The 11,483-nt window shown below is 39.4% G+C and overlaps 1 pseudogene; it reads right to left on the reverse strand.

Annotated features, from left to right (window-relative positions):
- Positions 1-3,172: 3,172 nt before the first annotated feature.
- Positions 3,173-4,021, reverse strand: LOC149181969 (uncharacterized; annotated as a pseudogene).
- Between the last annotated feature and the right edge of the window lie 7,462 nt (positions 4,022-11,483).

Here is an 11,483-nt window from a genome sequence, read left to right on the forward strand (position 1 = left end):
AATGCTCAGCATGCTGGGTAAGGGTTTAGGGGTTAGGCACAGATGCCAACAAACATATTACATCAAGTTATATCACCGCTTCACACCATAATGTTAATAACCAAGCCATTGCCCATGGACGAGTTGTAACAGTTTATAATTGTGAACCATGCGTAGTATAAGGGTTGACTAAATGCCATTAGATAAAGCGCATGAGCTAGTACAGGGTGGCAATATAGGGTAACATAAGGTAGCATATAGTAATATATGGTAAATCAACTTATAAGCATGGTATAAGATTTAATATTCAGACCATAAAGTTAAAAAATTTTATTGCTATGTATATTTGTGTAAAGGGATTGTGACACCTACAAACCTTAAAAATTGTAAGCTTTGTCTTTGTGAAAAAAAAGCTAACATGTTAGCTGATCATTTGGTGAAGGAAGGAGTGACTAATAAGGAAAGGGACACTCAACACGTTTGGGAGTTGTTACCCCCAAGTAAACTATTCGAGGACTGACTCTATCAGGCTGCCAAAGATAGGGAGTAATGGATTAACAGGATGGATCGAAGAGGATCAGGAGACAGTTGAGAGGTTAGGGAAGTTTAAATTGTTTCCCTGTTGTTTGGCAGCGCTCCGAAGATTATTTTGGCATTAGTTTCCATTATATTTGAGTGGAAGGTTGAGATCAACGAAGGAAGACCAAAGATGCAATGGTGTGAGGACCAATTCTCGAAGCGTTGCAACTTTAATATACCATCGATCACTGTATGGATCGATGGCGACACATTGATTAATAAAATATTGTTATCTATCAGTGTTCATGTGTTAAACGAAGTACGACAAAGAAACTGGGGTTTAAGCGCAAATCCATCGATAAGCAGAAGATCAACAGCCCAGGAAGGAAGGAACGAGAACCATCCAATGGAATAGGTCAACAGTCTTGGCTTGGCAGTAGAGCACGCAAATTAATTCGCACGGAAATGGTTTCTCGAACCACAAGTGGTATTTCGAGCGGGGTCTATAAATGGTAAACAGTTTTTCGAGGTTGACCTCCGATTCCACTCTTCAAGCAACACATAGCAGCGAGGAGAGAGGAAACCACTTTTTGGGCAGTTAATCCTCGTGCTACTTGTCCACCTGAAATTAGCGTGGACCGTTGGATCCATGAATGGTAGTTTAACAGTGGAGGTTCGATCGTGCAAGTGGTTGATCGGTGATCGGAGGAAGAAGGAGGTGGAGTTGGAATTGCGATTCGCCGATATGCAATTTAGCAATTCGACAATAGTCGTTGGATCATTGAAAGAAATGGACGGTAGTTTTCAAGCCGATCAAAGATCGGTGTTCGATGAGCACAGTGGGAGGGCGTTGCACTGGAAGTGTGGACCTGCCGTTTTTTATGGTCACAGATATATCATTTTTCAAGTCTAAACTTATGGGTTGCGGGTGAGGTTTTGTGTACTTCCTGTGTAATCTTTATTTTCAGATAGAGTGAATGGTTCCGCGTTTTAAAGGTTTAAAACCAATAACACTTCTGATAGGTTATGTGGACCATTTTTTGGTAAACAAGAAGAATTTTGGTTTACCCTCTAACATATGTAATGTATTTGTTCGGTTAATAGAAAGCTCCATTCTTACTTGACAAAAAAAAAAATTAGTTATCTTCACGTTAGTGCCGCTAAAAATAATGACTTTCCATCCCACTAGTGGTAACCTCTATGGGAGGTTCAAAACACGTTGAACTAAACTGCCGATATTTTTTCATAGACAAAAATTTGAGACAAAACCGTAAAAAAATAGAATATTTTTAATATATTCATGTACATTAAAACTTTTAACAAAATTATATATAGATAATAATATTATTATACATTAATTTTTTTTAACAAATTTATATATAAATAATAATATTTATATAGAAAATTTATATATAAATGGTAATATTTATATTTTTTAGTTATAGAATAATTATTATTTTATTTATAAATTAGAATAGATTTATCTTGAATACAAATTTAACATGAACTTAGAAAAATCTATTTTTTTCACTTGCAATATTTTAATGTTTTATATAGTTATTTAATTTTTTTTCTTTGAGATTTAAAGAAAAAATTATATTTTCAATGACATAAACAAAATTTCAATTTCAATGATGGACCAACAAAGTTACACATCATACTGGACTGTAAAATTAACCTTTCCACTTCACTAATTACAAATTTACATTTATACACTAGTAAAAAAATAAATTAGATATAAATAATAATATTGATATTTTCATTATATTCCAATTAATAATCTACATCCATAAAGAAAAAGTTAAAAGTTAAAACTAAAAAATGCAAAAGTTTTGTCAATTTTTTTTAATATCATTCTTTAATTTAAATGGTTTGATAACATTGTTTTACGATATAAAAAAGATTACAAAATTATCAATCTCTTAGTTTAGTATAATATTTCAAAAGAAACTTAAAATATTAAATCATCCTAAATTAAAATTATAAACAAAATTACCATCTCCCCTAAACTATTTAATCATCATAAATTGAATTTAATCTTAATTTCACGAATAAAACAAAATTACCATCTCCAAATACTTCATAAAGTTGAGAACTATATTACTTCAAAGGTAGGGCTTTTAAAGGTTAGATTACCATTTAAAGTTGAGAACTATATTACTTCAAAGGTAGGGCTTTTAAAGGTTAGATTACCATTGAAAAAGGAAGCATAAGGTTCGATGTAATATTGCCAGGTCAACAGTACCTAGTATATCACAGATTTCGAAATTTAAAATAAACTTACTACTTGCATCCGTTAAATGTCCATTAAAAGCAAACATCTTGCATATTTTAAACCTCCATCAAAAGTTACTGTTGCATTTTGTTCTGTATGCGACCTATGAATTACACTGCGGAATACTTGTAAACTATATGTCCATTAAAAGCAAACCGCAGACCGCTTGCATCTCTTAAACCTCCATCAAAAGTAAATGGGGCACCTTCTTCTATATTCGACCTCTGAATTACACTGAAGAATACTTGCAACTAGATCATTTCGATTAATGACCATCTTGAAAATACATATTCAAGATTCAAAAAAAACATCCTCCAACACCAAAAACATAACCTGACAGTATTCTGTTGACGACCAGCCTTATTACTCGTCCTTTGGTAAATTAAGGCCTTCAAAGCACTATTGCCTTCGTTTACTTCGGCAGACGGCAGCACCAAAAACGTCGTTCAAAGGAGTCGTGGAAACCAGAGAAGCCCATAGCAGCTCCAGTGCCTGATAAAATATAAAATTGTTATGGTCTTCCCATTCACAGCATTATGATCACACACGAACTACAAACAACTATAGTATCACCTTACCTCATTTGGACCAACACTCGCATTTCGCTCCGCCAAATCTGATAACTCTTTGACATTGAGCTTATTCAGCAAGTTAAGGCTGGTGATGGTTGACGAGGGAGAGATCTGCAAATCATCGGTGATTATGAAGGTAACCGTCTCCTTCACGTAACCTCCCCCGCCGCTTCCACTTCCACCGACTCCTGCGCCATCAGTTCTACCTCCCATGGAAGGGTTTTGCAATTGCACCTCATAGATCATAGTATTGCCGCAGGCACACCGGCCGCCGCTTTGACTGGTCACATAGTGGGTACCGCTAATATAACTCCTCTGAAGTGATTGGTACGGCCGCTGTACCGGCCGTAACGTAATAGACTGTGGGAGCCGACTGTATTCGAAGGATGTTAGTGGAAAGGGTAGGTGTAACTTTAGGCTCCAGTAAGTCGCACTTCTCTGCAATCATAAACATAGTCTGGAGCATGTCTACGCTGTCGTAAAGGTTAGTGAGGCAGCCGATTCTCTTTTCTTTTTCCAACGCTGAAAGCAATTTGATAACAGAAGCGGTTGGCAATGTGAGAAAGCTGAAGAGAAGATCGACAAAATCCTTTCCTGCCTCCGCATACAATATCTTCTGACTTTTCTTGTTCACCAGAAGCCTTAGACTCATGCAACTAGCAGTTTGGCTTGCCATCTTGATCACTTGACGACTGCAAAGCAAAACCTAACAGAGTAGAACTTAAGAGGAGATTGCCGTCGACCTAAAGCCGAAGAATGTTGCATATCACCAAAATTTCAGGACATTTTACTGGAAAGTCCAATTACTTTGAGAGTGATGCGATCAACGTCATTGTAGATTTGGTTCACGCTTACAGATTCGAATTTAATAAGACATGTGGCCTGCGGATGAATGACCATTAAGGATGGTCAGGTTTTGTGTACCAAAACTTGGCCCTATGGTACTCTACCACGTGTGGACTATTTTCCCTTCTAATGATTTAAGTACTCATCCAGGCTGCTGAACTTAAATGTCCCTGCTCTCAGATCTCCACCTGAAGAATGCAACCATAGGAGAAAGATATGGAAGCACATCTCATGCGCTCTACATGTCCTTGATCGTTCCAACGAAGTACGGGGACATCTCATTCGAATCTAATGCGCTTCCTTTCTTAGTTCAATCTAAGGATGTATGAAAATGCAGGAATAGGGTTCTGTTTTTTATTTACGAACATTAGGATTGAGCTGAGGGAGGAGTTGGTGCATTGTGCATAGATTTATCATCAGTTACATGAGGCAGACGGGGAACAAGAAACAAACACATTAGTGAAGAGAATCTATACTCAAATGGGATTCTCGAGGCCATAGAAAGTGGATGTAATTTGTGAGGAGTGGAACGGGAAGTAGCACGGCCTAAGACCAGAGATCTTTTGCCATTGCAATATAGGTAGATTCATATAGGTAGACTAAGATACCCATTGCCGTTGCTCCATAGTAAGGCTGTTATAAGGTTTATGCATACGTTATATTCATATGTATTGCGGTTAATAAAAGATTTGATTTGATGTCTTGCATATTTATTGCGGTTAATAAAAGATTTGATTTGATGTCTTCCGTATTTAGTGCACTTTATAAAAGATTTGATTTGATGTCTTCCCATTGCATTGCACTGAAAAATCTTTTCCATAGTTGAAATGTGATATGATTGTTTGATGTGAGAGACAGAAAAGGTCGAGAGAATCTGATGTGCGAGAGAAAATGGAGCCACACGTATATCTTATGTGAAAGGAAAAGTATTTTGGGTAATGATGTATGGATGGAAAGAGGTTTTTCCTTTCAAGCTAACAAGGAAATTTTGGCCAAGGTTTCTAGATAAATGTAATTTACACGTATATCTTATGTGAAAGGAAAAGTATTTTCGGTAATGATGTATTGGATGGAAAGAGGTTTTTCCTTTCAAGCTAACAAGGAAATTTTGGCCAAGGTTTCTAGATAAATGTAATTTTTGAAGTTTTTTCTTGTTGTAAAGATAAGATTTTTGAGGGATGCAATGTGTCATGTTTTTATGGGATTTTTTTAACCACACATAGATGGGTGTGACACTATCGTATTTTTTCTTTTCATAAATATTCGAGTATTTGGACTACGTTTACTTCAATACTTAACCAATTTTTTCACTAAGTGTTCACAATGCAACAAAATAAACATTGATATTATCTTTTTCAATTAATATTTCACCAATATGCAATGGAAATCATAACACAAGTATACACATATATTTGGGAGGGGAAACTCTCGTAAAGTCCACCTAACAGTTTTATAATAAATTTCACTACTTTACAAATTTATAATTTTACATAATTCGTGCAGCCAACCAACTTGGCCTGCACACTTTGCTGATTTTTCCCAGCCGACGTGCTCGGGTCATGCAACGTTGCCCACTATGTTGTCGCTGCCACCCATCTGCGTTGTCTCTACCCAAAAACCCCGAATTACATGATGCCAAATTGTTTGCAGCACTCTGCCAATTCTGCCCAACGTGCAACGCTCCTTACCCGAACCTCTACCTGCATTCAGCTCTTATCATGAAGCAATTCCCATTCAAAAACCAGTCGTTCACCTATTGTCCGTCATAGTGATGACCACCCATCACGTTACCGCATAGCGACCCAACCTAGCTACACAACGATTGCACTAACCAACCCTTCGAAATATTCATGCCCAAATTCATTTAGAACTTTATCGCTCTGCCTGTTAGTGGGGACGCATGGCCTACCACAAAATGTGCGGCCTACGACCCACCCAAGACCCGAATCACCTCGAACATCCTTTGAACTGTGTGAACTTCCACACAAATACTCGCGTTGTAATCCCCCTACCCTTGGATCGACCTTGCCTACAACCTCTCAAACTTGCCCTTCGCTTTTCTCTATTTTCATTTGAACTTTGCATTGTTTGGTTGATGGTCAAACTCCATTTAACATTCTCCAATATATATGTACTCCTCCAACGAATGCGACCACCCAAACGACGTGTCGATTGACTTCCCATGGTTCGACCCACCATGCAGTCGACTTGCCCACCAACACAACACAACCATGAACCGTTGGGTCGGCTCATCAAGCCAACCAACACGTCACACTTCACTGCCCAAGTTGACCAACACGTCCGCAACCCATCTAGCTGGTCGTATAACTCGTCCATCAGTCATGTTCGCACAGTCACATTCCCACATCGCACATCAGGGGGTGCCCGCCTACCAACACGCCTGTTATACGTGCTCGCCCACCTGTTGCACATAATCGATTGAATCACCTTTAACCGATTGTGCGGTCACACAAAAACCGAACGTCTCGCCTCCCCTTCACACATACATGAACGCTCCACCCGAATTTCCTTTAAACGAACATGGTTGCTCGTCGCACATATAAGCGTGCCCGTACTACGTGTTCGGTCTTTTGAATCTCTCGGATGCTCCCGAATCACATCCCTGACATCCTCCCCCACTCTAAATAAGGTTGTCATCCTCGACAACACCATCATCATCAAAAAATCACAAAGTGTCACTAGCTCCAACATCGAATGTCCATGTTGCCGAACTCTTCTCTCCATCGCACAAACCTCCATCAACGCTCATGATTGAAAATAAAAAAATCTCCTCAATCGATGATCATCAACCACACCTTTCACAATCCCCTCATGTTGCCCCATCATGGAAGGTTGGTCCCTCTAACTCAAGTTACATGCTCTCACTCCAACAAACATTATGTCGGCTCACCATGTATCATCCTCGTGTGAAATACTACTATGATACTCCAACCCAACTCAAACACATCTCAATACACTGGCATCCCCATGACTCGAACTAGTTGGATGGCTAATCCAACCATCATCCAATCCATGAGAATGCACTTCCTCATGGAATCATTAGTCGTTTCTCCAACATCCTATCACAACATCAACTCGATGAAGAATCTATCCCATCTCTATCAAGTGTAAAATAACCCATGTCCAGGTCCATGAATTAGTCTCCCTCTCATCTGCAACATGATGTCATCAATGCTAATGTCCATATGTTGATCATTAATCAACTACGTCCATCTCAGCATCATCCTCCATGTGTGAGAGGGTCTTCTCCTCAAATCGATCAAGAGATCCTCCCATCAACACAATGCTCAATGTGTTATATCGAGGTCCATGAAGAAACCTCCATCTCATCTACAATATGGCATCCATCAATAATGTCAAAAAAGGGGCAAGTCTATGCCTGCCTCATCATCTTGTCCATGTGCTACCTATGGTCATAGACCAATTAGCTGCCATGTCTATAAAAAATGACTAACTATGAACTCATCCAATGCCCAAGTACTCCTACCAAGGCATCACCATTGTTGCAACTCCATCAACTCCAAAGTGTCTCGTCTCCATCGTATCCATCAATTCACTCCTCACTAACAAACCCCATAATGTGCCCAAGGTATGCATCCCATACTACATCAAAGTCAAGTACACCATCTAACCTTAGCTCCTCAATGAATCATATACTCCAAGGCCACTATAGTATTAAGTCTCCATCAACTTCAACTCTCTCAAGTCATCATGAGCTTACATGACCTATATCCATCCAACATCTTGGAAAACATACTTTTCTTGGTCTCAAGTGTCATCATAAGTTTCATCTACCTTCTCTGTCGTATGAATACTCTCATAAGATGCTCAAAAACCAACCATGGCCTTGTTGTACAAATATCTGCACAACATCTCCATCGAATTATCTACAAAAATGTCTCCATGTCGCATCAAAAAGTCTATCTGCACGACATCCATGCCTTGCCACTTCTCCTTGGATTCCCATAAGTGGCATCTCTACAAGTTCTCCTGCATAATGTCTCTGCACGAAGTCCTCCATGCTCGATCTATTCAGCTCAATGCCCATGACTCCAGCGTCCCATCTCGTCCACCCTAGTAGACCCATCACAACTTTTGTCATCACATCCTTGTTCTCAATCAAGTTTAATGCCCTTGGTTGCTCAAACTTGATATCACATCATAACACAGGTTCCTTCCATCATCGTTGCCTCCCCCACTAAAGTTCCACCAAGACTGCCTTTTGGTCTTAACCGTGAAGAGTCCACCCAATTATCGTATCATTATAACTTCGATGTGCGCTTCCTTTAATATGTCCATGAGTCATGTCGAGAACTTAGCCAATTCTCAACTTTCCTAAGCATGACTCATACATCGCAAAGCTCATCATGTTGCTCCCTTGTCACGAGCATTTGTACACTCTGCCATAAGGTCACAAATTACCCCAGCAAGTCTTGCAACAATCAATGCTTCTTTCCTCAATACAGAAGGTCTCATCATAATCATCCATGGTAAGGTTTTCCATCGCATCGGAAAACTTCCTTTGCCCATCCCTGCATATGGCCCATCCTCCAAAAGCTCTAATGAAACACAAGTAACATTAATACTTACATCTTGATGACATCTCTCCATGTGAGTGCCTCCTATCATCAATGTCTACAATATGCATAATCTTGGTCCCACTTGGTCAAGTGTCATCACACCAAGTTCTTCCTCCATCATTGTCACATCTGTAACATCATCTTCCTCATATATCACGTCTTCTTCTTCCTCGTCGCAATTCATGACTTCATCATGCTCTATTGCTCAACCAAGTCGAAGAAGCTTTCCAATAACATTTTCCTCCAAGACTTTAGGCTCATCTTGAATTCCTGGGTTCTCTTCTTTCATACGCCTCAACCTGTATAATGTCAGTAAGAGCCTCCCATGGCATTCTTCCCAACTTTCCATGTCTTGTCGTTCAACTAGAACCAAAGTCAATACTTTTACCCTTATACTATGTCACTCTATGATCATAGTGCTTCCTTCAACTTCAATCTTCAATTAGCTTAACTCGTCCTAAACCAAGCTATGATACCATCTATCACGCCCCTATCCTAGTGGTAGTATTTGAACCACACGTCGGTGGGTGTGACATCACCATACTTCTTCTTTTCTCCAATATTCAAGTACTTGAACTACGCCTACTTCCACACTTAACCAATTTCTTCACTAAATCTTCACAATGCAACGAAATAAACATTCATATTATCTTCTTCAATTAATCTTTCATCAATATGCAATGAAAACTAAAACATAAGTATACACATATACTTAGGAGGGGCAACTCCCATAAAGTCTTCCCAATAGTTTTATAATAAACTTCAATACTTTAAAATTTTACAATTTTACATAAGTCGTGCAACCAACCAACTTGGCATGCACACTTTGTTGATTCTCCCTGGCAGACGTGCCCGGGTTGTGCAACAGTACCCACCGTGCTCCCACTGCCACCCGTCTACACAGTCTCTACACGGAAACCCAAAATTACATGCTACCAAAATGTCTGCAGCGTTCTGTGGATTCTACCCAACGTGCAACACTCCTTAGCAGAACCTTTACATGTGTTCGATGCTTATCGTGAAGCAGTACCCGTTCACAAACCTGTCGTTCACCAGTTTTGCGTCGTAATTCTGACCACATGTGGCACTACCATAGTGGCCCAACCTGGCTACATGACGGTCACAGTAACCTACCCTTCGAAATATTCGTCCCCAACTCTGTTCAGAACTCTGTCTCTTTGGCCATCGGTGTAGGTACATGCCCTGTCACAAGGCGTGTGGCCTGTGAGTGGCCCAAGACCTGGCTCGCCTCGGCCCTTCTCCAAACTGTCTGAACCTCTACATAAATACATGCACTGCAATCCACCTACCCTTGGCTTGACCTTGCTTGTGAATTCTAAACTTTTCCCTTCACTTTGCTCTGTTTTAATTCGAACTCTACGAGGGTTAGTTGAAAGTCGAACTACATCTAACCTTCTCCAATATATATGAATTCCTCCAACAAATGCAACCATCCAAATGATGCATCAGTTGGGCCACCCATGGGTTAGCCCACCATGTAGGCTGTTGATAAATGAGAAAGGCAGTAAAGATTTTCTAGATCTTGATAATTACTTATGATGTTTCTTATTATTACGAACCTTTATATCTTCTTACTTTTGTTCATCAAGCAATTACCAACAGCAACAGCACATAAATTAATTGAAACGAGATGTAGGCACATGTAAGGACAAAACCCCCCTCGAGGGGAAAACTCAGTCAAGATAATTATTTCTTTCAATAGTATTCTTTAAGACTCTTCACCCTAGACCAATACAAGGCTTTCCCCCCACACCAAATCAACCTCCCAAAATTTTGACCTCTTTCCAACAACTTCAACTAGGGCAGGAGCTCACGACAACTAGCATCTTTTGGCAATAACGAAACTTAGGAGACTTTGTTCTCCCATTCCAGAACATGAAACAGAGAGATAGAGAAACCAAAATTTTTATTTTTCCTTTCTCCTTAGACTTCCCCAAACGTGCATTCACTTTGGTTTCGCGACAACAGACTTCATACTTTTTCCCAGCTACAAGAGAACTTCGCACTCTACCCAACGACAAGAGAATTCAAACTTGATGTGCTTCCTTTTATAGGCTTCTTATGGGGTCGAATAGGGTCCTGAGGCCGACTTGATCTTCTCTTAGGTTGACATGGTGTGGAGGTTACATAATTCATATTTGACTCAATACTTAACCTTTTTACATGGTTTAAAAGCCCAAGAAGGGTCTCTTTAAATGTACAAAAAGTCTATAGGCCGAGAATAAGTCCTAGAAGTCTTCAATGGGGACTTTAACCTAAAACACGGTTACCCAAGCATGAAATCCATGCTTTAATAAGTCACAATAATAATAATAATAATAATTCTTTTCTTTATTCTTTTGACAAGTACATTACATGATGACTCAAGTAAATTAATGAAGATTGAGCATAGTTACAGTTTCCAACAGTCCCTCTTAACTAGGTAGGTATTCATAATGTACATACATAATGGAAGATCTCAAACTATATGAACCATGAAGAACTTTAGGCACCACAATGCCATGGACTAGATTCCTCACTAGGGCAATCTATCCAAACAGTCACTCAACAGTTTAGGCACCTCAATTCCATGGACTAGATTCTTGACCAAGGAAATCTATCTATGTAGGACTAAGATAGTCTCAAGGTTTCAACCCCTTTAGGTACTATTGGGCTTACTTGCTAACCATC

Source organism: Pinus tabuliformis, chromosome 3_2 (assembly GCF_031772625.1).
Source record: "Pinus tabuliformis cultivar Carrire ecotype Pingquan chromosome 3_2, CPIR1, whole genome shotgun sequence".
Lineage (NCBI taxonomy): Eukaryota > Viridiplantae > Streptophyta > Pinopsida > Pinales > Pinaceae > Pinus > Pinus tabuliformis.